At 33.0% G+C, this 27,103-nt stretch overlaps 1 protein-coding gene across 1 annotated transcript in view; it reads right to left on the reverse strand.

Moving 5' to 3' along the window:
- Unc13c (unc-13 homolog C) overlaps positions 1-27,103 on the reverse strand; it is a 613,741-nt gene that overhangs the window by 313,741 nt on the left and 272,897 nt on the right.

Consider the following 27,103-nt stretch of genomic DNA (forward strand, 5'->3'; position numbering starts at 1 on the left):
AGAAAATTTCATGCTAAGTGAAATTAGCCAAACTCAGAAACTCAAAGGTCTAATGTTTTCTCTCATATTTGGAAGCTAGGGTAAAATAAAATAAAGGGGAGAGAACGATAAGATTATGTAAAGAACCAATCAGATACAAATTAATAGATACGAGAAAGGAAGTCTAGTAGAGTAGCAGAAAGAGAAGGGGGGCAGGAGGAAGGAAGAGAAAAGGGGGAGGGAAAGGGGAATTATGAACTGAAATAGATTTCCATGCATGTCTGAGTTCATTGGGATGAACCCAACTACTATGTGTAACTATAAAGACCTAACAAAATTTTTTAATTAATAAAAAGTCTGTATCAGTCTATGTATTCTAGGGTAGTAGTCTCAGAGTTCTTACATATATCAAAATACATTTTAAGATACTTTTATTTTTCCTTTATATAAAAATTAGAACATTTTACTGATTTTTCAAATTATATATAGATGTGTCTATATATAGATATGATAAATTATGTTATTTTGTTTAGCATAAAATGGGTTATTATGAACTATTTTATATAAAATATTTCATTGGTCCAATAGGGTTGAGAATTAGTAATGACTTTCTACCTGATTTAACTACACTGAATCTCGGTGTCTTTAACTATAAAATGGGGGTAATATCTATCTTACAACATAATTATGGGAAAAAAGTGAGACAATATAATAGCATAGTGTCAATCACATAGTATTTGATTCATATTACCCATTATTTTAATGTTACTATTCCATTAAGTTCTCTTTGAAGATAAAGCCTGTTTGTTTATATAGCTGTTCTTGACAATTATAGCATGTATCTTTCAATAAATACACATTAAAAATTATAAATTTCATCATAATAAAATCCCTTTTATTATATTTTGAGGAAAATATGTTTTGTCATTCTCAGAAATGTGTTCATCAAAATAAATCTAATTTTGAAAGTTATTTTATTAGTAAAACGTGGTGGTGGGAAAAGTGAGGTGGGAAGGATTGATTTAGGATACTGTGTTGACAGCAGGTGACAAAGACCACTGTCAAACAATGAGAACAATATGGATGACGATAGCCAACTCTCACCCATCTACTTAGAATGCCAAGTAACTACATAAAGACACACCTGAAATTGCTGTGACAAGAATAATTGTATGCCAAACTTTTGGATAATTCACCCAAGAATTTATATTAAAAATGGCTAATATTTTAATGTCTTTGCTATCAAAAAGAAAAAAATAAAGTTTAGGTAGAAACTAAAACCCAGCTTCCAGTCTATTTTCTTAAGTGTTATCTTATAAAGAGATGAAATAAAATTTTAGAACAACAGGAAAATTTTAATTACCATTATTATAAACTTAAACCTTAAACCATTACAAAAGCAGAAAGATATCTCCTTTTTTCATCTTTTATTATTGTATTAGGGGTAGAACCTAAAGGCACTCTACCACTGAACTACTTCCCTGTTTCTTTTTGTTTATGTATTTTTAAATTTTGAGACAGATTCTACTACATTGGTGAGGTTGGTCTTGAACTTGGGATTCTCCTTCCTCAGCTTCTCCCATAGCTGGGATTGCAGGCATGTGCCACCCTAATTTTATGTCACCTTTTGATAAAATGCCTCAGCAGAGTTCATAAAAACCATAGGGGACAAGGATCTAATATATTTTTTACCTGTAAATAGGAAGTACAATGTATAGCAAGTTCTAGATAATAAATATTGGTAAACATTACTATCTGTTCCTTAACAAAATTATCCTGTCTCATTTTGAAGAAAAAAATTTGAGGCTCTTGTTCTTCATGTAAAAGGCAATCTTTAAAATTGTTAAATATATATGTTTTATTTGCTCATATACAATTAACAATTTTTTTTTCCTCATAAAGACAGCCAGGTCCTACATTCTTTTTTTCCCACAGAGCTATTTTGAGGACTATTAAACAAAGTTGCCAACATGTTTCAGGCTTGCCGTCAGAAACTTATATTTTTATCTCCATAGAATAAAGACAATAGTGGGGCAGCTTGTTTCAAGTAGTAGGAATTGCACAAGGGTTTTGTGATTAACACTAGAGATTTAGTTTAAGATGGTGTAAAGAGTCACCACATAGGGATGCCCATCATCTCTCAGCATTCTGCTTCCGATTTGATTGAATACCTCCTGAAGCTCCTCCTTTTTAAGAAGTTAGATAACCCACCTTCCTAGATTTCTTATAAGGTTCACATATTTTCTTTGGAGTCCAACGAGATGTGGCCTCAAATTGTGTAAAGTGATCTAAGGACCTACTCTTTTCACAACCATGGTGTGGGAGCTTTGGGACTTTGATATGGAATTTCTGGTATTTAGTCATGAGGGGCAAAAGTATTGATGAATGGTAGTGATGGTGTTTCTCCCAAAGAAACCGCATTACATAATTGGACATTGTTCCTATACAGTAGCTTCAGCAACTGGCACTTTGACCTTTCCAGCAATTCTTGAACAATGTAATTGTCTATGAAATAATCTTTTTTTGCATAAAGTAACCAGAGTAGACTGTTGTTTGCTGCTAATAGTGACTACTGTAATAAATTTTAAAGTATGAAGTAAGCTACGAGTAAAACAACCTAAAATGTGGAATCGCCTCTGGAGGAGATAATGAGACAGATAGGAAAGATTTAATTACTGCAGGATGGAAAGACAATGCGCTTTGATATGCCAGAGCAGAAGAGCTGGTCAACCTGTTGCCTGCTATACCTATAATTTCCAATGACAGGCCAGCTAGGCATTTTCTTTAGTGAGAATGGTGGGAATAAAATCCAGAATGTTGGCATGTGCTTTTTAAATCTTGCTACTTTCAAATACCTACAGCAATAGAGATGCGAACTAGAGCCACAGTGTGAAAGCAGAGATGCAAGGGAGCACAACTTGTACCAAAAGAGGTTCACTCTGTTCGTGTCCTTCAATGTAAATTGACTGAGAATATCATAATTTAGAACCCTGCAGGGTTGAGAAAAAGACTTTTTTTCTGTATCCAAAAATATGCCTATATAAGCAGAGGTGACCAAGTGCAACTTCAAATAGAGAAAATCGTTACCCCAGGACTTTTCTAGCACCTTCCTTTCCTGGGTCTCTAAATAACAATAAGGCAGAGTTTGGTAGCAAAGAGCAAATTAAAGGTGTCTTCAACCTAGCATATTATTTTGCAGGGCCTGAAGCTACAACCATTAGGTTAAAGGAGAAGAATTTCAGCTAATAGCTTAGAGTTAAAATTTCCAGGTTTATGTGTCTATTCACTCATAAAATTGTTTTTAAAGCCCATCTCCTGGAAGCCTGGAAAAATTTCTGGGAAACATTATTGTCAAATGTTTGGCTATATTTTCAAATGTTTGGCTACAGCTGAACTTATTTTCCTGAGTCCCTGAACTCAGCAATGAGAAGTGGGCTCCAAATGGAGTGTCTGCCTAACTAGGAAGATTATGTGCCTAGATTTCCTGGGAAGGTCCCCATTTATGGGTATCATAAAGAATGTAATGCCTTTTGGTTATTTTTAGAGACTTTTTCATTTACTTTAATTTACACAGTACCCACCTTGAATGTAGGCACTAACAAAATAGGCATAGGAAGTCTACACAAATGTAGATTCAAGGATCTGGAGGAAAATTAATAAAAGAAGTTTACCCAGAAAGAAGTACCAGGGCCTGCCAGACTAGTTACCCAAATAACCACGTCTGCTAGTGGGATCAAGAAGTACTGAGTATACCTGTTCAACAGAACTCTTTATTTACTATGTAGTAATAACTGTCCTGTATTTCCCATTTTCTCTCTTACTGAATAAGGAATTGCTATTGTCCTATCTTCTCTCTCTACAATATATTGGAGTGTTGGAGAAAGATTATTTGTTTTTAATTCATAGGTCACAGATTCAACAAAGAACCCAATCTGGAGTTTATGGGTAGATTACCCAGAGATCCTGGAGTTCAAGTTAATTAGAGCACACTAGATGTAATTTTGAGATCACTTATCTTGGAAAGGTATTTATTTTACTTAAACAGAGGAGTAGAAAAGTTGCATATAAATACTCAGTGGTCAAAGAGTTCAAGGTGGCAGACACTATGTGTCTGCTCATATGATAATCTTTCAAACCACATCCCTTTCCTTTCCTAATTGTACATAATTTCCCAATCACTCTTGCAACAAGGGATGGACATTTGACGAAGATCTGCCAAAGAGATACAAGCAAGAGTCTTGTGTTGCAGTCTGTTCTCTTTTCTCCTTTACTAGTGAGGTGGGGGTTGGGGTGGGGGTGAGGAAGTGGGGTGGGGCAAAAGGAGAGTAAGTGTAGGTAATGAATGATTGGGTCAGGAATATGGGGACTGACTCAGGAGGAAATATAATGCTAATATCTCCAAAGCATCTCCTCTTCCTCCAACTTGTTGCCAAGGTTACCTGCCTCTAGGGAATTGTTCCTCCCTGCAAGGAACTGTTATTGAATGCCCTATGGTCAGCTCCCTGGGTAGCTTCATTGCCCTTGGATCACTCTACCTTTCCGTCCTACAGGCAAGATAAGGGGAGGAGGGAGGCATGAGAATAAAAGAAATCTAAAATCTATAAAAGGGGCAGGATACCCGCACTCCCTTGGGCACTGACTTGAACCCCCCCCCTGCAGAGGAATCTCTCTCTCTCTCTCTCTCTCTCTCTCTCTCTCTCTCTTTCTCTCTCTCTCTCTCTCTTTCTCTTTCTCTCTCTCTCTCTGTTTTATCCTTTAAATAAAACTTTTCGCTCTCACCTCGGCATTTCTGATATTCAATCTTCAACACAGGGGGAATGGAACTTGATCCTGATTCTCAACACCAGTAACACCACCCTAGAAACTGGTGGGAACAGCCTTAAGTAAAGTTGTGAAATCAGGAAGATGGGATAAACTTACAGAATTATTGAACTTCCAAACAATATCGGAAATACTTTTACTGGAATTATTCTTGAATGAAATCAATGAATCTTTTTTCAATTAAGTCACAATTGTGGTTTAATATGAAACTGAATAAAATTCTAATTGAGTAAAATATGAAAAGCATAAAAAGTTAGTATGTTCATTTTGTTTTATAATATCTGAAATGATTTAAAATAAATTTAAATTATGAACCATTATCATTTCTTAAACTTGATGTGCTCTGTGGAGTTCCTTAACTGTTTAAAATGTGTTATACAAACCTCAACTTTAATGAAAAAAAAATGTTTGCATTTCAGGGAAATTAAATAAAAATAGTAAGCAGAATTTGATAGCAAGAGAAACATCTCTACATATAACAGAAAAAAATCTACCATCCATATATACTAGAGAGAGAAAGCAACTTCTCACTAAATCTTCCTCTATTAGACTTTTTCCATTTGATTAATCAACTAGCCATGACTTCTGGCTTACTTTACCAGTTTGTGATTTTGGCTCTTTAATCAATAGAAAATAAAATATTTTACAGCACAAATGATTCATGAAAAAATATGTACTGCTAGACCCAAGTGATTTGCTTTCTAGATTTCCTTTAATTAAAAATACACACCATCGACATATATACATCGACATGCATTCACATGTCTAATTTTATATGCTTTCATTGTTAAAGAGAGGCCTGATATGGTTCCTATGGAATTAAGATATTTTCTTCTTTCCCAAATTAAAAGAACACATTTCTCCTTTCTGGACTCAGGGTTTGTATGTGTGTGTATGTATGTGTGTGTGTGTGTGTGTGCGTGTGTTGGTTTGTTTTTAATTCACAGGTGCCTTATTTCTTTAAAGAGATAGTTGGCCAGTTTTGTCACTCATCCATTTAACTGGTTTATTTATTCCAAATTTTCAAATGATCTCACTGCAAATATTTTTAGATTTCATTTTCTAGATGTGACTCACGTATGTATCTTTTATTATTAAAGACATTTTTTTCCTTACTCAAGCTATCAGACTTTAACCCATTCTGAGATGAATTGTTCTTAGAAAGATGTCTATAGACTACACAAAATCATAAAGCCTGATTGCCTAGTTTCCATTGACAAAAATAAGGCCCTGCTCAAGTAACCACCACAAAGCAAAATTATCGGTGAAGTAGTGTACTAGGGATCAACTGTTTGAATGAAAAAACAGAAAAATAGAGACTGCACTTACATCAGAGATAGACACAAAGTTGCAATTAAAATATGTTTCACACAGTAACTACATCAGAAAAAATAGTAAATAAAGTCACCATTAAAAATCATGTTCCCTTGAACAATGTGATCCTACAATATGAACAATCAGAAACATGAGAAATTACACTTCATGTATGTATGATCTATCAAAATGTATAAATGTATTCTACTGTCAGTAGAACTAATTAGAATAAATAAAAACTTCATTAAAAAATCATGCTGCTTAAGAATATGTGAAATTTCTAGTTACATATTTTAAGTGGCTCAAATAAGATTCTGTAATATTTTAATTTGTATTGTACCAGGCTTTATTAAAGACACATTGATGACCGAAATATTACACATATTTGAATACTTGTACCTATGTATATACATTCAAATGAGCTATATGGGTATGTGCCAAAATATAAGTGATAGATTTAGTAAAAATTCGTATTGTATTCTTTATAGTTTTCTGTTACAATAAAAAATACTTTAAAATATCTTCTAGCAACTGTAAATAATTTCATTTCAACTTAGGCTGGAAGGCAGGCATTGATTCAGAAAATCATCAGCCAGAAACCTCCTCTAAAAGCCATTTTAAGGCAGCCTTTAAATTCTCTAGTTACAGTTTAATTCCTTAAACTCTGACCCACTAAATGGAAATATTATGAGATGTTCAACTTCTACATTTCCTCTTAGTGATTTATTATAAATTATGTAACCCACTTCCCTTGCAATATTGGTGTCTCACTTGTTATTGAATCAGGATCCCTAACCCTATCACCTCTGAATTCTATTACAGTAGATGGACACACTCAGTGACAATGCAGAGAAACTTTCCCATCTGCATTTAACAAGGACATTTATATGACTGTTAGGATAAACTGTTCTCAGCACCTCACTGTTGTTTAACTTTTAACAGTTTGATAATTATTAAAAATAAATATTAAAATTTAAATACTAAAAAATCGGGATAAAAATAGTTATTTAAAATAATTACTAAAATATTAAAACAGTATCATAAAATTATAATGTGAAATGTAAAATTACATGAATTTATAAAAAATATTTAAAATAAAGATTAACAAGCAAATTGTTTAAGAAAATATTGCCCATTTTGCTGTGAAAAGAAAGACAAGAAAGGACAAGTGTGATCAGAAAATAGGAGAATCAAATTGTTCTCTGAAGAAAATAGGACAGAGAGAGAGAGTGTGTGTGTGTGCCTGCCCAGAAGTGTGTATGCACACAGTGTGGGTGGTTTCTATCCACCACTACTTTTGGTTCGCCATATATTTTCCCAGCTCAGAACCTATATTAATTGTGTTTCTTAAAATAAGGATGTCTTTCACTATTCTTCTGTGTGGTGAACACTTACCTGTCTTTCGAAATCCAAAAAAAAAAAAAGTCATTTCTGAGTCATTCCCAAAGTTCCCTTTGAGGTCTTGATTTTTTTTTTTTTTTTTCATTTTTCAGTTCCTAGTACCTGTAGCCAGTGTTATTTAAAATTTGTTTACTAAAGAGTTAAGAGAAATATCACAGGAAAGAGGAACCAAGCCCTTCATTTTTGTTCCTTTTTAAATGTTACAAATATGCATGTCCCAACTAGGGGAATAAATACTGTAGGAAAAATTGGATCATTTATCTGAAGTTGGAAATAAGGTCAATTTTGAATATGTTTGGCATTCATTAAACATTGTAATAAAGACTTTATCATCCAAAATCTGAGTTTTCTTTTAGTTGTGATATGTACTCTTTACTTAAACTAATTTATCCAAGAAATGAAGAGTTACATATCAGTGATCTCTAAAGTTCCCAGTTGTAATGAGGAGCAAAAGATAATATAATTCTAAGGGGTCCAGAACAGTATATGCTGATATTGTTTTGTGGTTATCCTCTTGTATCTTTAATATGTCAACATCCGTGATTCATACTATAAACTATGCCCTTGTGCATTTTACTTTTTTCTTATTTATTTACCTATAGTTTTTCTGGAAAAAAAAAAAAAAAACAGGGGTTCTTTTCCATTGAGCTATATCCCAGTCCTTTTTATTTTTTATTTTGAGACAGGATTTCACAAGTTGCTTAGGGCTTCACTAAGTTCCCGAGGTTGGCCTGTATCTTGGAATCCTGTGCTTCAGCCTCGCAAGTCACTGGAATGACAGGTGTGTGCCACTGTGCCTGACTGCATTTTACTTTCAAAGTTAATGTGTATTACATGTGTTGGAATAATAAAATCTTTTAAAAAGTACCTACTTATTCAAATTTCATTTGAGTCACTTACTGGTGATATGACTTTGGGCAAGTTACTCATTTACACAAAGCCTCTTTTGCCAATTAATAAAATTAAAATACAAATAATTAACTTTAAGATGATTAAAGATAATATTAATATTTGTATTAGGCACTTAGTAGGCTTTTAATTATAGCTAACTAAATTGTTGCTAATTATATATTTTAAATGTATAAATGTCCTCTGCCTTTAACAGCAAAGGATAAGCCAATGCAGTTATACAAGGAAATTTTTAATTAGCCTAATAATCTGAACACAAGAAATTGATTAAATAGTTGATGTAAACTAATACAAAAATATTTTATGTAATTATTAATAATGCTATTTTAGGGATATATTTTACAATGTAGGAATTTTTACTATAGTTCGTTAAGAAAAAATATCAGTGCAGGAAGTACAGTAGTAATAATTTTAATTTTTAAATTTCACATACTTTATATATAGTCATGCATCACATAATGATGTTTTGGGCAACAATAACCACATATATGGCAGTGGTCCCATAAGATTACATTGCCTAGAGAGACATAGTGATCATATTAGTTTGCATAAGTACATTCTATGATGCTCACACAAAAACAAAATCACCTATGGATACATTTCTTGAAACATATCCCTGTTGTTAAGCAGTGCATGACTGTATATTCATATATATTTTTGTATATGTATATATGATCATACATACACGTGTATGTATGTATGTGTGTGCCTATAGATATATGATTTTACACTTTTAGTTACATGTATGATTAGAGAGATAATGACATCAAGATTTCTTACAGTGGTTATTCTTATGGTGGTTATATAAAATGGCATGGATATACTATGGAGAAGCAATTCAGAACACTGATTAAGAATGAGAGCTCCTGTAGCATAATTCATAATGTCATAAATATGGAATCAATACAAATTCACCAAATGGGGAATAAAAAAATGTGGTATAACCACACAATGGGATGTCATTTACTAGTAAAAAGAAATAACCTAATGAGACATGCCATAAAATGAATAAAACTCAAAATCATGATGTTAAAAGAACAAAGCCAGATTTTTACACTTAGAATGTATGATCAGTATCCTATGTAAATTATGCATAATAATATTGCTACAAAAAATGAGAACTGATCTCTGGTTCTGCCATTTATTAACTATTATATTATTTAACATCTCCATGTATTAGTTTTATAATTCTACTTAATGATGACTATAACAATGGTACCTATGTTATAACGCTTCCATAATAAGTAAATGAATTAATGTATGTGTATGTGTGCCATTTGGAACAGCACTCAGGAAAGTACAGATACCATATATATTGTAAATAACTGTTGAGTTCATTCTTTAAGTCTCATATTTGACTGATGAAAGTCTGTGTTTTCAAACTTTATTCCATTACTGCGTTCTTTGAATTACATGGAATCTGTTAAAGCAATTAACTTCCAAGAAATAAATTTATTTTTTAAGAAAATATAATTTTGTACACTGAGTGTGGTGGCACCCACCTGTCATCCCAGCTACTCAAGAGGTTGAGGCGGGATGATCATAAGTTCAAGGAGAACCTGGACAATTTTTCCAGGCCCTATCTCAAAACAAAATTTAAAAAAGACCGGGGTTATAGCTCAGTGGTAAAATGCACGTCTAGCATGCATGAGGCCCTGAGTTCAATCCCCAGTACAGTTAAAAAAATGTATATTCAGTTTGCCTTAATTGATAAGTTTTGTTAACTATAACTTAGCTATTTGTTAAGTTAATTCATCCTTGTTAAAGTAAAAAATCAAATTAGAATAATAGTACAAGCTTATTTGGAGAATATGGAACTTTTCACCATTTTTTTAAAACTCAATGCACTGTGGCCAGGAAGGTAAGAAGTCTCATCAAGGGACAGAAAGTCCAAGCATCCTGGGTGTGAGGAAAGCAACAGTCAGTACTACTGCTTTCTACTTTGGTGGACAATCGTTCTAGATTTGTGCTCCTATTTAGCAGATGCAGAGTTTCAGATAAGTGATGATTTCTAAATGGGAAGATTCTGATTCCTGCTTGCACATTCACTGCATGTATTGTACAAATGAATTAAGACAATACTATTTGAGCAGGACCCAATTGCTCATTTCTATATCCCTCACTTCTGTACCCCATACTTGAGGCGTATAGAAATGAGTGAGTACCTACCAACAAAGATAGCAGATGCACAGGACAAATGAATGTAGTTCAAGACACTCAATCTAAGCTGTTCAGTTGCATAATCATTTCAGATTACTACAGTATTTTTATGGATTTGTGTTAAGTGAAACATAACTAACACAGGAAAAGATGTACCTTAGTGCTCCTTTGTGGTCACAACCATGAGGAATTGATGAAACACACACTGCCTCTGCCTGATTTTGTGACCCCAATTAAAGTATGAAAAAGTACACTTGTATAAATACTACAGAATGTATTAATTCAGTCAAGATTCAGCCAATACCAGAAAACTCTCCAGGGAATTGAATACTGGAAATTGCTCACACTACGATAAAATAGCTGAGTAGCCAAATGATGGTATAAAGGACTTCAAAGATTAGCACCAATTGGAAACTGACACCAAGTCTCTGTTGGAGGAATGCTGGGAAGAGGTAGTGTTACAAGAGCTCGGATGCAGGGGATGGAACCATAGGAGGAGCTGAAAGATGGGGGTTGGCCCCACAGAGGAAGGCCATGTAATGGGAGCTGGAGTCATGGAGGAGAACCAAACATTGCTGGTGGTGGCCTCCAAGGCAGAGTGGGCAGAGAAGGAATAACCTTGGCTTATTTCCTCCTTCCAATTTTAATCTCACTGCATGTGCTCACCATGGCTAGATCTATCAAGCTGGAAGTCTGCAAAAGGTAGCCTGCAGAGTTCAGCTCCCTGAGAAACAGAGAAAATTAACTTCAGAGAATAAATAGAAGAGCAAACAGGAAAATGACCAGGACATAGGCCAGATTCATACAAAAATTACCATGGAGCGATATATAAAGCTATACAATTAGACAGAACTTTTCAGTATTTCTTTGTCCTTCCTGGGAAGGTCTTAACATTTGAATATTTTAAAAATATTTTAATAGAGCATAATAAGTATACATAATAGTGAGGTTCATTTTCACATATTCATAAATGCATATAACAGTTTGCTCCATTTCAATCCCCTGAAAGCATTTGCATCTTGATAGATAAAATCCTCATATGCTACAAGCAATTTTTTAGAGCCTATCATCCAAACCTCTTAAGAAAGAATACTGATAAAGAATAAAAAAAAAAATCTCTGTTGCACTGGATAATACATAAAACTGCTTTGGGAAAATAATAGTGCTTTATAATCTACTTTATTATCATTATTTTATACTTATATAGCCACCCTGGATAAGCACATGGATACTTTAAAAAGTTTGAAAAATATTGAATGTTTTCAGAAAGAGCACACTTTCTCAATTTCCCTAATAATATCACAATTATTATTGCATACAGATATCATAATAATAACTACTGAGCTCACTGAACATTATTGTCAATAATTTAGCAAAAAGTTATTGTTTGGCATTAGTATTTACATTTTAAAGGCTGGAACATTTGTTTTCAAAATAGTTACATGTATCTGCTTACAATTGTGATAAATATGGGATGATACTCTACATTCATTTGATGCTTTGACTTCTTATATTTAATATATCACATACATTCTGACATAAATACATTCACAACACTCTTTAATTATTATATAATACTTCATTGTATGAATGTGTCTGAACTTATTTCATTCAATACCTATATAAAATAGATTGGCATTTAGATGGTTGCTAGTTATTGACTATAACAAACAGTACTACACAGATTATCTTGTACATATTATCTTGTATGTGTATCTTAATGAATATCTGAAAATATTTTAGTCAGACAAATTGATAAAAGTGGATTTCTAGGTTGAATGGTGTGTATAGTGATTGCATGTACATGTACATACAGATACACACACATATGCTACTAAATAATTGTCTCTAGGAAGCATGTTTAGCTTATCCTTGTACCTGATTTTCTATATTCTCATTAATACTAAGAATTATCACAATTTAATCTTTTCTAATCAGGTAAAATGAAAAAAACTGAACTTTTCATGTTATACTGACTTTTTTAGGGAGCATATGATACATGAACTGATATATGTGTGTGCAGTATTGATGTAATGAGTTGCTCTTTGTCATACCAGAGCACTTGAAAAGAAAAGAAACTAATAAGAAGCCTCCTCTCATATTCAAGAGACCTCCAAAGACCTGGTTAATATTTCCTGCTACAGAAAAAGAGTTAAAAAGTAAATAAGTAGCCAGAACTTATCTCTGGCAAGAAATCAATCAGCAATCATTTCTACAGTCACCCAACCTACTTTTCTCTTAGATTCTCCCCCTCATTCTTTGGTAGAAAAGAAAATGTGCCATTTCCCCTCAAAAACTGAAGCAAAAACAGAAGTGTCAGTAGTCAAGTTGCAGTTTATCAATTTTCTGATCAGAATTTATCTGACCACCAAACTTACATCTAGAGAGGTAATCTTCAGGGTAAACACTATTAACAAGCATCCCTCTTGTCCCAAATATCATCAGTAACCAACACAGCAAAAACTCAAACAAAACTTTAGCACTAATCATCAAGAAATTGCTAAAGAAATGTTAGGAAATCTAACATCCCATTAACTTTTTCACTTAAATCTGAACTTCAACCAATTAATAGAAATAGAGCAACTGTGCTTAAGAATTCATAAACAGTAATATTGTCTATACTTTACTCCTTTCTAGAACACTTGCTGGATATTATGTAAAATCCAAATACATGGAATACAAAAAGAAAACAAGTCACTGCACAGATATGACAAAATACGTGATAAAACCTCTGTGATAGGGACTGGGGATATAGCTCAGGTGGTAAAGTGCTTGCCTTGCATGCACAAGACCCTGGGTTCAATCCCCAGCACCACCAAAAACAACAACAACAACAACAACAACAAAACCTGTTGTGATTTTGGTGTTGGTATCTATCTGCTAGAATAGTTACTATTTATCATCAAAATGCAAATTTAAATGCCATAAAAACAAATTGAATATATATAATTGTGAACATCTGGATGAAAAGTTTACTAAACATCTATTTGAATGTATTTGATAATTTTGTAAGTTTATATAATGAAAATAACAATAAAGTTTGATCAAATATAAACATAGCTTCAATTTTAAAATGTACAAAAATTACTATGATTTAGATGATAAAAACATACAGGATTGATTATTCAGGAAGAATTCACTTTAATAAAAGATATTACTTTGGGTTGAACTATTTGAAATTGCCATTTTTGCACTTCAAAAGAGACAAGTATCATTAATGTCATATGATCCCTTTGCCATGAATAGAAAGTCTTCTCAGGGGACCTGTTTTGTCTGACTGTTCACTGGCAACTACCTGGACCTAAAGACCTCACTTTAGAGTAGTATTCAAACTCTGAAAACCACTAGAGAGTCAATTCAAAAAGTATCAGCACCTTAATTTTCTAAAAATATACCATTTACTCCTGTATTACAAATAGTTTGTGTTCGAATCATTTACTTTCATTTCAATCCTTACAAGTGAATATACAACTGAAAAATAAAACTAGATTAGTTGTTTCATTTCCTTTTTGGAGCAAAACAAGGCATAAATAAGCAATAACTTAAAATTAAGCATTGAATAAAGCATACTTTAAACTATTTTAAATATTACCCCTGTATTGGCAATGTTAAAAAGATAAAGTAAGTCTCTTTTATGATGGAATTTTACCAACAGATATACTTATCTCTCAATACTAGGGGGTTTCTTAAATTAATAAACCTATGATGTCAGAGAGGACCTTAGAAATCATCCTGAGATGAAAGAACATGCCAAATGTCTCCCCGGTGTTAGTGTTAGTTTTCTACCATACGTTTTCTTAGTCTTATACTTAGTTCTGAGAGGACACACTGAAAAAGAATGATGGATCTAGTTATAGAAGAAGCTCAAGATGTTACTTTCTACCACTTATTTCAGTGCTTTAACTAAGTCAGAATAAATTTCATCCTTTCTATTGTTCTTCCAAGTTCAATTCCAGTCAAAAACATCATCAAAGTTTATCGGATAGAGACAAAATTGAAAGAAATCAGCAAACATGTTGTGAAGACTAAAGGCACTGTTAATATATCATCAGGCAAGAGAACATTCTAGGAATACTAATTAAAAACTAAAATCTGAGTTCACCAAAGTAATGTGAAGGTAATATGCACAGAGAAGAAAGACATGCCTTTGGAATTTCTCAGAAGAATATCATAGAAAAAAGGGAAAAATAAGGGTGAAACAATGGTGCAAGTAAATGGAAACTTTCATTGGTAAGAAATCAACTTGAGAAACTTTCATTTCAAAACAGTCATGAAGTAGGTTCTTAGGCTTACTTTGTACCCAACATTATTTCAGGAGGTTGCTAACCCAAAACTTAGATAAGAAAGCAACACTAACATATACAAAAACATGAAAATCTAGATAAAGCTATTTTAAAATGCTCAAAAATGTTGTAAGACTAATGGGAAAAATGGTAGATGCAAGTAGATAAACACATGTATACTAAGATGGCACATTCTTTTGAGCAATGTCTTTTTATATAGAAGTAAGATGTGAAAAATTTACAACATTATTATGTACCAATTAGACTCTTCAGGGACCTTTAGTGAGAATCAAACATTTAGAAGAAGACAAAAGTTGGGGTTCTGGTATTCCACCTGTATTTTCAGGAAAGTCTGAAAAGACTACTTTTTTTTACATCTATAAATGTGAGAATAGAAATGTCTGTAACATTGTGATTCTTCTAAGGTTTAAGTAGCTTTAGATATGTAGAAGAATGTTGGAAATCATAAACTGACGGAACACAAAGGTTGGTGGTGGTGGGAGTCATTGACGCCATTGTTGTGGTGCTGTTGTTTGTCATCATTGATACGCTAGAAGCAGCAATTCTATACCATCTTGAATTTATGGAATATGAAAAAATAATGGATCACTGACTCTGCTAACACCTAATGAAGCTAATTTTTCTATGAATTTTTAACTTAACAGTTTATTGAAGTATAGCTGACATATGCTTGAGTGCACACATTTAAAATGTACAATTTGTTAAGACTTGGCATATATATTCACCCAGGGAACCATCACATGAGCAATATCATTTTTATATCCATCATTCCAAAAGTTTCCTTGGACTTCTTTGTAATGGTGTCTTCTTATCCACTCTATCCCTCCCTTCCCAGATGACTACTGATCTGATTTTCTACAATATATATTAGTATTTTCTATAATTTTATGAATTCCATTAGTGTGGTTATTTTAATGTTTATCTACCTTATTATGTATATCAATAGTTCATTCATTTTCATTATTGAGTAGTATTATAGTTTATGGATATACCAAAACTTAACTATCTATCCACCTACTGAATGTTTTGGGTTGTTTTCAATTTTTAGGTATTACAAAGAAAGCAGTTTGGATATTTGTGTATTTTTATGGACATTTGCTTTCTTTCTAAGAAACAAATGAACTGTCTTCCCAAGTGGTTCTCCCATTCTCTATTCCAACAAGTAATGAGTTAGAGATTCAACAGTTCATATTAATGCCATATCTTTACCAAAAATTCACACCAATACCATAAGGATCTAGAGAAGAAAATAGGAAGTTCTTTCTACTGTGTGATAAGTGGTACAATATCACTGGTAGATTGTGATATTTAGAGATATGTACTAGAAACCACAGAGTACTCACTGAAATAACAAAATAATGAAATATATAAGTAATAACTCAAAAAGCAGATCAAATTAATTAAAAATACTCAAATTGTCCAAAAGTGACATACACAAAAATAAGGAATAAAAATCACACCACTATTCACAATGGTTTTCACTGTTTTAATTTACATTTCTCTAAGATTAATGACATTGAGCATATTTTCCTGTATTTATTTGCTAGTTATGCAAATGTTTTATGTGGACTTAAGAATATGTGTATTCTGCTACTGTTGGGTGAAGTTTACTAAGTAGCAGAATACCTATTTGTATCTTTATAGTTAATGTGTATTTATTATAGGTGGAATATAGTTGGGTCTTGAGTTTTATTCAGTCTGATAATCTGTCTTTCAAGTGGAGTTTTTAGATGTTTTACATTTAATATGAACATTGACATATTTGGGCTTAATATATATCCTCTTGCTTTTTTTGTTGCTTTCCTCATCTATTTTTTTGAACTTTTTTCTTTTTTTTTCTTGGATTTATTGAATATTTTGAATTAGATTTTGCAGACTTTGTTAAATTTTTAGCTATAACTTTTTTGTTTTATCAATTTGTTGGTTTTTTTAGGGCTTATAATATGTATCTTTAAATTTTCATCATCTATAAATATACCTCTTTGTGTATAGTAAAAGAATCTTAAAATAATATATTCCTGGGTTTGTCCTCTAGGCATTTATGCAATCATTATCACAGATTTTAATGATTACATTGTGATATAAACCAAGCAATTCATTATTATTTTTGCTTAACATTCACCAATTTTTTAACAGAAATCTTTATAATGACTTAATGGTCTATTATATTTACCAATGTAGTTACTCTCCCATATTTGTCATTTCTATTCATGCTTTTACATACATCTATATTTTTTATCTGATATTAGTTTTGTTACATTTAAAGGAGCTTAAAATTTTTTGTAGTGCAGGAACTTTTAGTTTATTTATGAAAAAGTCTTTATTTTGCATTTTGTTTTCTGAAAACAATTTTGTTATCTTTGGTTTTAGAATATAGTTTCCCTGAATATAGAATTCTGGTTTGACAGATTTTCTTTCAGTCAGGGCGCTGCCCCCTACTGTATTACTGCTTATATCAAGTAATACAAAAATTCTCTGTCAATATTATTTTTCTCTCTATCATGTGTCCATTTTCTCTGGCGGCTTTCAGGACTTGCTCTTTACAGGTTTTGAGCTATTTTCTCTTTATGGGTTTTGATTATGATGTGTCTTGGTGTAACTTTTTCTAGGTTCCTTTTGCTTGGGATTTATTACACATTTTAGATCTGCAGGTTTATAATTTTGATTAAATTTGGAAAAAATTGGTCATTCCTTTCTGAAATAACTTTTTGGTAGTCTTTGCTCTCCTCTCCTTTAGGGGCTCCAATAAGACGTTTATTAGGCTGCTTGAAGTATCTCATTGCTACTCTGTTTATTTTATAAAACTATTTCTGTGTTTAATTTCATATTGTTATTATTACTCTTGTAAATTCTATGGATTCTATTGTATTTTCTTATGCAATGTCTAATCTGTCATTTCTATTCTGTGTGCTTTTCATTTTATATGTTGTGGGTTTCAATCTCTTGAGGTTCAATTTTCATCTGTTTTCTAGCTTCCATGTCTCCCACTTATCCATTTTTCGTGGGAGCTTTATGTACTAATTTTTTTAGTGCCTGTTTTGAACAATTCACACCACAATAGGAATTACTGTGGAAAGGGCATTTATTTTGGTAAGAGAAGATAGATACCAATGAGTTGTGTTTTGTTTTGCTTTTTGGATGGCTTCTTTAGCAAAAACCTTTCTCATTTGTAAAACGATGCTAACAATGATCATCATAATTTTTCATAAGTCAGTTGTGAAGTTTGATACATGTGACAAGATTTGAGGACATGGCCACACAAATGTCAGTGCTTATAATTATGACAAAACTTGTAGTGACTTTCTTCATAACCAATAATAATTCTTCAACAAGTTGCTTACAGATTAGAATTTCTTTTTCCCAGCCTTCAAATATTACCTTGCTATAAACACTATTTAGACTAAACACCTATTCAATTGATAAGTTCATCCAAGATGGCAGCACCAAGCACAACTGCCTACTTCTCTCCCAAACCCCTGCTTCCTGTGATTGACTCTCCCTCACTCCTGATATTAGTCTCTCATCCCTACTCCATTTAGAATGAAAGTTCTGAAAGAAAGGCACTTGTCTTTTACATTTACCTAAGTGTCAGTAGCATTTAAGAGAATGTCTCACGTATTCATGTCCAATAAATGATTTCTCTGAAGAGTAGGGGAAAATTTTGCCCAGGAAGCTGGATTTTGTATTCTATGGATCTTAGTCAATAGAAATCTTCAGATTTTCAGCTAGGAGTAGTGGTAGCATGTTGATCTCATCCTGCTGTCAAATGATTGGTCCACACATGGGGTACATACAAGAGATGGAGGAATGAGTCAAATAGAGATCAATAGGCAGTGTGGTGCTTGGATCCTGAAAATGCTCACTAGATCATGTTGGTTGTAGTGTTCTCACTAGACATATAAAACTCAAGGAAAATTACTTTAATCCACAAATGAATGACTGTAAGACCCTCAGGATTCTCTAATTTTCCCTCCACACATAAATTTATAATAAAATTTGTCCCCTCTCCATCCCTTTTCCATGAAATAGTTCAAGTATGGCAAATTATCTTTCTTCTGATAAAGACATTTCCTTACAGAATAATTTCCATTGTTCCAAGAATTACTATTTGTAATTCAACTGATCCCTAAATATTTACAGGATTTTGTTCGTATTCCACTTGGTTTTCAACATAAAATTAATTAAAGTTGATGGCACCCTGTAGCTCTGCCTATCAAATATCACAGTGCTATCTGTAGAGATACATTCTGATATGATATTTTATGGTTTGTTGACTGTGAATTAATTTTCTTTGGTGACCCTAAGTTCGTACTTCATGACATTCACTGCAGACATTCTATATTCCCTTCCTCTCCTTATAAAGCCCTTGGGTTCTAGGGTGAAGCAACAATAAAGTCAATCCTATTCTATTTGGCTCTACTGTGTAGTGGCTCAACCTCATTTAGTAAGTATTGCTTTTAGATCTCTTTATGCTAACTATTTCTAATGTAGACAATGATTAACACAAACAAAAAGAGATTCTAATGCCATGAAGTGTTTTATTTAAACTCCTCTTTGATTTAAACAATTGTTTGACCATTTTCTATGACAAACAACTTGTTGCTGATACAATCACTGTAATCTGCCTCAGGTAACTGAGGAAATGCTCCCTTTCCATGTATCCCAAGAAGGAACAATGCCAGTATCTAGGCAATAAATCAAATTCTTAATTATATTCAGACTGTCATTTTAAAATATTAGCCTACTGTGCTATGCAGACATTTTTATTTAATTGTAGTGTTAAGTAACCTATCTCCTATAGTGCTTAGTTTATGTTTAATTCATGCTCATCCCTGGCTCATCCCTCAGCACATGGCAGGGTGGAAAGTCATGGGCCTGAGGCACTGTCTGCCACCACAGTTGGGTAGCTGGGAATTGAACATGGCTGACAGACTCCTCAAAGGGCCAAGGCAATCATGCTTCCAAAGAGCATTATGAGTTTATGGTGCCTTAGTTTTGCACTGCTTTTTATAATAACTTTATTAATGTAAGATGGGAAATAATTTTTGTGTACATTCCCATTATGAAACTGAGATTCAAAGAGCCTAAAGGGTTTCCTAGAAGTAAAGAAGCATGTTAGATCCAGAACAGTGCTGGAACTCATATTTGTCAATTTGTAAAACATGTGGTCAGTTATTTCCATTGGCACCAAGCACAATGTTTTGCAAACAACGGTCATTTGGGCAAAGTAGGTGGTGTCTAAGTGATAGTCCATGGAGAAAGTGGAACTGTTTAGTCAGTTAAACAAACAGAAAGTTTAAACACTGGTGCCATGCTTATTCAATACAATAAGTGCATGTTTGCACTCCTACCACAGTTATTGACCAGATTTCTGTTAGTACAGTTCTCTATTTCAATGGTTAATACTGATGGAAAACATATTAATCAACACCCCCTACTATCAACTTTATGACCTCTAAGAGAGAATCAGCACAAAATTTTGTTTTTATTTCCAGAAATTGGCAAAAATGAGGCACCAAGGATCTAATATAGAGCCCTCAGGAAACAGAGCATCAACATATACATAAAATGTAGGTCTCCTAACTCTCAAATTTGCTCTATAAAACTCACTGTGAGAAATTTACTCCTTTTCCTCCTGAGGAAATGGTTTATGAGAAGCATAAAACATTTCATTAGTGATAGCATAGGAAAATGAAATCAAATGTCATAATTAATCAGGAAATGATCAACCATAAAGTGTATTAGGATCAAAGAGCAAAGATAATGAGCACTTTAGATTTATATAATCCTTTATTATCTTCAAAGCACTTTAACAGACATTATCTTGACTAATCTTCATGTGGTATTTTAGAAATTAGAGGTGTGTTTACAAGCCCTCCCATCCCCAACTCCTGGAAGGGTTTGGTGGGTCATGCCTCTGTTCTTTGCAAATGCTCTCCAGAGTGTCCCATTCTGGGGTCACACAACATTCACAGTCTTTTGAGGATTAAAATTTCACAATTCTTGTTTTAACCTACTGTAAGAGAAGTAAAACTAAAATTGAAACAACTATTAAATCTCTGAGGGGCATCAAATTGCCTTTAATAGAGGGACAATTAAAGTTTTAAACTAAATCCAAAACTAGAAAATTATTTTAATTGCATTTTCATTTTACCAGCTTTGTGTCTGCTCGTTTTGTTCAGGTTAATAGCACTTTTTCAGCAAAGAGTTTGGATATAGGAAAAAGCACACTTCCTAGTTGCTTCTTGTCTCTCATGTGTGGCTTCACAGCAGAAGGTTACTTTGTAGAGTTGACTCTACTATAACCCATCCAGCTTCAGTTCTCTCCTCAGACAAATGAGAGAGCAGGGCAAAGCAATCTTTCAGATCCTTCGCCCAATCTCAGTTCATTAATTCCATTTCACCAGCACTTTCCTTTTCTTTGTACAGAACCCTGGTCATTGATCCTCTCTTGGCCTCACTAATTCAGATTAGAATTTTTCTGACATTAGAATATTACTGTCATGTTTACTATAAAGTCCTGAAGCTCAAAAGAAGGATGTGATCTAATAGCTAAATTATGAATTCAACCCAGATGCCTGTCAATAGCTGAATGAATTAAGAAATTATATTCTACTCAGTCATAAAAAAGAATGAAATTATGGCATTTGCTGGTAAACAGATGGAAATAGAGAATATAATTGGCTTAGTGAAATAAGCCAAACTCAGAAACTCCAAGATTGAATGTTTTCTCTCATATGTGAAAGCTAGAGTAAAATAAAGGAAAGGGGAAGGTAATGATAAAAATAATGTAAAGAACCAATCAAATATAAATTAATAGACAAATGAAAGAAGGTCAAATAGAGTAGAGGAAGGAGAATGGGAGAGGGGAGGGAAGACGGGACACAAAAGAGGAAGGGAAAAGGGGGGATCATGAACTGAAATGGATTTCCATGCATGTATGAATTTGTTGGGACAAACCCAAGTACTGTGTATAACTATAAAGTGCTAATAATAAATAAATAAATAAATAAATAAATAAGTAAATCTGAAAAATGAGAGATTATACTCCATTTATGTATGATCTATCAAAATGTATAAATGCATTCTACTGTCATGTACAACAAATTGGAACAAATTTTTAAAAATTTTAAAAAAGCTCTCAGCACACAATTTGAATGTACACAAGGATCTTTCAATAAAACACTAACTATGGTTATTTTCAAAAAAATAAATAGGATGTTATTATCTTATTATGTTAATGAAAATTACACAGGTGTCATGAGATTTATGTATATTATCAGAACAAATATTATAATTCTGTGGTATGTGAAATACTATCCTAATTTTTCATATTTCAAAAAACTGGAAATAAATTGTCCCAAAGGAAACAAAAGCCATACTATAATTAAGACATTCTAGTTTTAGAATGGTAGAACACATGTTTAAGCCACAGTGCATAGGGCAGAATTGTTAGGGTAGGGGTAGGCATGGATTAATTAATCTATGATATGTATGCATTTTTAAAAATCTGCACATAAATTCATAATAAACTAATTTTCTCTGACAAAAGGGAACCATTTCTAAAAGAAAGATAATTTTTCTATTATCCTATCATTTTCAAGGTAAAATGAAAACACACACAGGTAACTTCAACATGGTATTTATGGAACCAGTGACCCGACACCTCCAAAATAAGAATGGAATTTCAGAGTTGAAGAAAGTGATGACTAAAAAAATTAATATCAAAGAAAATTTTATATTCATTTTTGATGTTATAGAAAGAAGAAAAAAGTAATTGTGAGTGTAACTTTACTTAAAGTTCAAATATTCTGCCAATAAAATAAAAAATATTGTGAAAAAATTATGAGTTATATATATTTCATGCATGGTAGGGTACAATGGATTTATATTTGAATTATTTTTATTGAAAATAATGTTGTTTTAAAAATGTATGTGTTGTTATTGACAGTACAGATGGTACCTCCTATCAGAAGGAAAACAAAGGCATATGGTATAAAAATATTTTTAAAAGCTGCCAATTAGAACATAGATAATTCATATTTCAATGGTCCACTCCAAGGTACTTCTGTGTACTTGTCCCATGAACCATGATTCTTTCTGGTTTGTCTAACTCAGACAAACACTGGTCACTATCACATCTAGGCCTTTTGGCTGGACCTTACCTTGGTCTTGGGTGGCTTCCTCCTGTTTCTGCATTTACTATTCAGCTGATTCTTCAAGGATTAAAATACTCAGTAACTATTTTCATTACTGTACTCCTCTGAATGGGTTTTTCTTTTATAGTTTGCCACTAGTATGTTCTGGGTTAGGTTTCATGTTATTTTATTTTGTTTTATCAATTAAATTCAGATTACCAGATTTTCTATTCCATTGAAGGGCAAGTAAGAGGGTTAAGAATATCCTCACATGTAAAAAATAAAAAATTAAAAGCATATGAAATACATGTTTCTGATATGGAGATTTGTCAATGAAGAACAGTGATTCTTTTTTTCTTTTTTGCGGTGCTGAGGATTGAACCCAGGGCCTTGTGCTTATGAGACAAGCATGCTACCAATTGAGCTATATCCCCAGCCCAGGACAGTGATTCTTGAGAGACAGAAAACTAAGTGTAATCTACCATATCTTCAGAGAACAGCCTTATGAGAGTTTCACTGACACTGTTCAAGGAATAGGCATCCAGGTGGAGTCCACTAGATTCTCTGAGTTTAGAAGACAAACCTTAGAGTCTGGGAAGACCAAGACAGCTAGAGGTCAAAGGGCATAATATAAAAAAAAAAAAAAAGGAAGAAAAAAAAGAGAGAACTGAACAGAAGTAAGCCTTCAACAATCTGCGGAAGCTTCCCCTTGAGAAGTCAGTTGTCAGTTTCATAATGATAAGTGCATGCATGTGGTGAAGCTACCCAAGGCTAGCTTGAGAGCATCTAACGAATTCGATGTAATGGTGTCCAGTGTTCATAAAGGATCAGAAATACTGAGCACACTAGAAAGCCTCATAATTCATGAGTCAGTGGGCAGAATATATTGAAGAATCTCACCTCCACAGTGGGACAAAATTAGCTGAAATTGAGCATGATTGTATTCATATTTAACAGATTTTAAAAGCAAGATCCAAGGAACCAGTGTTTCCCTGTAACTTTCTATACAGAAAACAACAAAGAATATTTATAGGATGCCAAATCATCCAGTGATCAGCACAGCAATATTTGTGATGTCTGGCACCCAATCTAAAATTACCAGGCATGTAACATATAGAAAAACATATTGTACAATGAGGAGAAAATTTACCTATCAAAGTTGACCAAAGACAGATACAGACGTTCAAATTGGTAGTCAAGGGCATTGAAACATTTATTATGAAGAATTGTATGGGTTTAAGAAGTTAATTTGATACATAAGATGAAAAGATTTAGTTTGAGTTTCCAAAGATGGAAAACTCTAATGTAAAAAAATAAAGGGGCTTGGGTTTGTAGATATTAGACATTATAAATGTGAATTTAAGCACATAGGAATAGAAAACAAAGTGAAACACAGAAACAAAGAGAAAGAGAAATAAAGAAAAACAAAACAAGAACAAGAATGACATTAACAATAACAAAAAAGAAACCCAGAACATTAGTGAGCAGTGGTATAAGCTCCAGAGGCCTAATGTACAGGTTAAGTAGAGTCTCCCAAGTGGGGTGGGGGGAGCAAAAAGGCTATTTAAAAAATGACTGAAATTATTCCAAATTTGAAAGAAAATAAAAACCCATAGTCTCGAGTAGCTCAACAAAACCTTGGAATCAGAAACACAAAGAAAATCATATCATGTCATATCCTAATAATGACTAATGAGAGAAAATAAAATCTTAAAAGCAGCTAAGAAGAAGAAGACATGTCATATTTAGGGGGAAGAAAAGTGAAGAAAACAGTAAACTTCTCATAGAAAACAATGCACAAAATCAAAGACAATGCAGCAAGATCTTTAAACATTAAAAAAAAAAACAACATCAAAATCATATGATCATTTCAATAGATGCAGAAAAAATTGTGACAAAATCCAAAATCCATTCCTCATCAAAACTCTCCACACACTGGGAATAGAAGATGACTTTCTTACTTTAATAAAGAGCAACTTCAATAATGCTACAGATTATTTCATAGTCAATCAAGAAAAGAATTTTTACATTTAAGACTAGGGACAAGGCTACGATGTTTAATCTGATCACTCCCATTTGACTTTTTACTGGAAATCTTAGCCAGTAATATAAGGTAGTCAAAATTCTATCAGGTATTTTTTGTTTGTTTTTGTTTTGTAAAAAAATGTCAAGCCAATTTTAATTTAGTATGGACATAATTAAAAGATCCTAAAATAGTCAAAATCATTTTGATAAAAATGAAGAAAGTTGGAAGATGAATACTATTTTATTTTCAGACTTACAAAGATATGATATTCAAGACTATGTGGTATTAGAATACAGATAAACAGATTAATAGAATAGAATACTAGCCCAGAGAGTTAGCCACACATATACAGAAAGCTAAATTTTATCAAGAGTACAAAAGCAATTTATCAGAGAAAGGAATTTATCTTTAAAAATATGACAGAAGTAATTGTATATCCATATGCATAAAATGAGCTTATAGCTCATTAAAATTACATTACAGCACATTAAAATTACTTCAAAATGTTCATAAGCCTAATGTAAAATTTAAAACTATAAAACTTATGCAAGTACAAAATAAAAAATATTACAAAATAGTCAAAATGCTTTGAACAGACAATCCAAGAGGATACACAGCATATCAACACATTGAAAAAAAGATGTTTAAAATTATTAGGAAAATGCAAATTAAAACCTTACATACCACTGTACACCAATTAGAAAGACTGAGATTAAAACAAATAGCCTTACCAAATATTGGAAGACTGTGGTAGATCTGGAACTTGCACACATTTGTAGTATAAATATACCCACTTGGGATGCTACACAGCATGAAAAGAAATGAACTACTGATATGTCATACAACTTAGATCCATCTTAAAATAATTACGCTGAGAGAACGGAAGCACACAGAAGAAAAGCACATATGTCATGATTGCATTTATAAAAATTTTAGAAAATGCAAAAGGAAAAGTATTCTACAGCATCGGGAAACATCAGGGATTGCCTTGCACAAGGGAAGTCAGGAGGGGTGACTTCCAGTGGGGCAGGAAGAACCTTTGGGGAGTGATGGATATGTTCATTATCTCATCTGTGGTGAAGTTATCATGAGTTACACATACATCACAACTTAATAAATTGTATATTTATATGTGGAATTTATATTATGTCAGTTATACCTCAATAAAGCTGTTTTTAAACTATCTAGCTTCTCCTGAGAATCTGGGTGTTCTGACTGCATTGTTAATTGCATGGCAACACAAATCATCTCTTTTCTCAGAGGTGTGTTCCCTGTTTACCATGGTTCCCATCCCTCCCCCTTTGTGCCCTTACCCTGCTTTATTCATCTATTTGACTCCAGGAGGAATCTGAATTTACAACTACCAATTGATTTCCTGTCTTCTGTTTTAAAACAAAGGAATATTAAAGTGGTCTCTTCCATCATTCTGAAGGGAGAAGCCATCTAAATCCCGTAACTCACTCCATTGTTTCCTGGTTCCAACTAATTTCCTAGACCTATTTCTTAACACTTTCTTTCATCAGCCCATATCCACAAGAGACTCTACTTCTTTTCCACTTTGCCCACACTCCCAAATAAGCTGCGTTTTGGGTTTGTTTACTTAGCAAGTTAATGAGATTCCTGTTTAAACCATTTGCAAAGAGAGGATGAAATGAAAAGAACTGCCTTTACATCCACTTAGAGCTTCCTATTTCTACCAAACCGTAATTTGGAGATTTTCGTTTTCACTTTTTTTGTTTTTCTGTTTTAGCTCCCAAAAGTCTAGTGATAGAAAGAAAAGAACCCTTGAGAGAAAAATGATATCTTGCCATTTAGGTGCAAGACATAGGAGGTTTAAAAATAAATGTGCTCAGAGAAAACAAGAGATTATAAAGGTTCTCATCAGCCATCTCATCAGTGCAGGCTAGTGTAGGTATGGTTCTCTCCCAGCTGACAGGCAAGGTGATGTCCAAAGCCTTTTTAATGTCATTGGTCGTAAACCTTCATTGTTAAGATACTACCTAAGGAAGCCTGAAAATTCCTAGTTATGTTAGGTCATTCCCAGGCTATAG

Source organism: Sciurus carolinensis, chromosome 2 (genome assembly GCF_902686445.1).
Source record: "Sciurus carolinensis chromosome 2, mSciCar1.2, whole genome shotgun sequence".
In the NCBI taxonomy this organism is placed as follows: Eukaryota; Metazoa; Chordata; class Mammalia; order Rodentia; family Sciuridae; genus Sciurus; species Sciurus carolinensis.